Source organism: Schistocerca americana, unplaced genomic scaffold (assembly GCF_021461395.2).
Source record: "Schistocerca americana isolate TAMUIC-IGC-003095 unplaced genomic scaffold, iqSchAmer2.1 HiC_scaffold_1310, whole genome shotgun sequence".
In the NCBI taxonomy this organism is placed as follows: Eukaryota; Metazoa; Arthropoda; class Insecta; order Orthoptera; family Acrididae; genus Schistocerca; species Schistocerca americana.
The window spans coordinates 1-2500 of record NW_025725384.1 but is presented as its reverse complement, the minus strand read 5'-3'; the positions used below and the strand labels follow the sequence as shown (position 1 = coordinate 2500).

General features: G+C 59.5%; 1 pseudogene; it reads left to right on the top strand.

Annotated features, from left to right (window-relative positions):
* The window catches only part of LOC124564283, a pseudogene marked incomplete at its 3' end in the record, with an annotated part of 3430 nt that extends 930 nt beyond the window's left edge, over window positions 1–2500 (top strand).

The following is a 2500-nucleotide window of genomic DNA, read 5'->3' as shown; positions in this document are numbered from 1 at the left end:
AACACGGACCAAGGAGTCTAACATGTGCGCGAGTCATTGGGCTGTACGAAACCTAAAGGCGTAATGAAAGTGAAGGTCTCGCCTTGCGCGGGCCGAGGGAGGATGGGGCTTCCCCGCCCTTCACGGGGCGGCGGCCTCCGCACTCCCGGGGCGTCTCGTCCTCATTGCGAGGTGAGGCGCACCTAGAGCGTACACGTTGGGACCCGAAAGATGGTGAACTATGCCTGGCCAGGACGAAGTCAGGGGAAACCCTGATGGAGGTCCGTAGCGATTCTGACGTGCAAATCGATCGTCGGAGCTGGGTATAGGGGCGAAAGACTAATCGAACCATCTAGTAGCTGGTTCCCTCCGAAGTTTCCCTCAGGATAGCTGGTGCTCGTACGAGTCTCATCCGGTAAAGCGAATGATTAGAGGCCTTGGGGCCGAAACGACCTCAACCTATTCTCAAACTTTAAATGGGTGAGATCTCCGGCTTGCTTGATATGCTGAAGCCGCGAGCAAACGACTCGGATCGGAGTGCCAAGTGGGCCACTTTTGGTAAGCAGAACTGGCGCTGTGGGATGAACCAAACGCCGAGTTAAGGCGCCCGAATCGACGCTCATGGGAAACCATGAAAGGCGTTGGTTGCTTAAGACAGCAGGACGGTGGCCATGGAAGTCGGAATCCGCTAAGGAGTGTGTAACAACTCACCTGCCGAAGCAACTAGCCCTGAAAATGGATGGCGCTGAAGCGTCGTGCCTATACTCGGCCGTCAGTCTGGCAGTCATGGCCGGTCCTTGCGGCCGGCCGCGAAGCCCTGACGAGTAGGAGGGTCGCGGCGGTGGGCGCAGAAGGGTCTGGGCGTGAGCCTGCCTGGAGCCGCCGTCGGTGCAGATCTTGGTGGTAGTAGCAAATACTCCAGCGAGGCCCTGGAGGGCTGACGCGGAGAAGGGTTTCGTGTGAACAGCCGTTGCACACGAGTCAGTCGATCCTAAGCCCTAGGAGAAATCCGATGTTGATGGGGGCCGTCATAGCATGATGCACTTTGTGCTGGCCCCCGTTGGGCGAAAGGGAATCCGGTTCCTATTCCGGAACCCGGCAGCGGAACCGATACAAGTCGGGCCCCTCTTTTAGAGATGCTCGTCGGGGTAACCCAAAAGGACCCGGAGACGCCGTCGGGAGATCGGGGAAGAGTTTTCTTTTCTGCATGAGCGTTCGAGTTCCCTGGAATCCTCTAGCAGGGAGATAGGGTTTGGAACGCGAAGAGCACCGCAGTTGCGGCGGTGTCCCGATCTTCCCCTCGGACCTTGAAAATCCGGGAGAGGGCCACGTGGAGGTGTCGCGCCGGTTCGTACCCATATCCGCAGCAGGTCTCCAAGGTGAAGAGCCTCTAGTCGATAGAATAATGTAGGTAAGGGAAGTCGGCAAATTGGATCCGTAACTTCGGGATAAGGATTGGCTCTGAGGATCGGGGCGTGTCGGGCTTGGTCGGGAAGTGGGTCAGCGCTAACGTGCCGGGCCTGGGCGAGGTGAGTGCCGTAGGGGTGCCGGTAAGTGCGGGCGTTTAGCGCGGGCGTGGTCTGCTCTCGCCGTTGGTTGGCCTCGTGCTGGCCGGCGGTGCAGGATGCGCGCGCCTGCGCGGCGTTCGCGCCCCGGTGCTTCAACCTGCGTGCAGGATCCGAGCTCGGTCCCGTGCCTTGGCCTCCCACGGATCTTCCTTGCTGCGAGGCCGCGTCCGCCTTAGCGTGCTCCTCCGGGGGCGCGCGGGTGCGCGGATTCTCTTCGGCCGCCATTCAACGATCAACTCAGAACTGGCACGGACTGGGGGAATCCGACTGTCTAATTAAAACAAAGCATTGCGATGGCCCTAGCGGGTGTTGACGCAATGTGATTTCTGCCCAGTGCTCTGAATGTCAACGTGAAGAAATTCAAGCAAGCGCGGGTAAACGGCGGGAGTAACTATGACTCTCTTAAGGTGGCCAAGTGGCGGCGGTGTGGCTGCATCCGGACTTGGCTTTTCGAAGTGCGGTCTTGATGTAGGTCGTGCTGCTGCTGCGAGGTGCCTTCCTTGGGTTATAGTTACAGGGAGAGTGATGCGCAATACATGGGCCTAGCCCTCTTAGCCTCTCCTCTCCTGCGGTCTTCTCCCCTTCTCGTGGGCCCGCTGATTCTTTGCAGAGTGGAAGACCGCACCAGGGGCTTGGGGGGGTTACCAGCCCCCCCTCGCATTATCCCTTTATAGTTGGGGGCAGCCGACAAGAAACAAGAGATGGTGGCCCTTCCGCTGAAGGTGCCACCCCAGCTACCCCAGCACCTATCCGGCCAACCGGCCGTAACGAAAATGCGATAGTTTGTGTAGCTCCCTTTGCTTGCAGTGAGTGCCACCGCACTTTTACCACGAAGAACGGTCTCGGGGTCCATCGCCGCCGCCAACACCCTGCGGCCGCCAACGCTGAGATCGTGACGGAGAGGCATCGCGCGAGGTGGACGGAGGAAGAAGTCCTGTCGCTCGCCAAGGCAG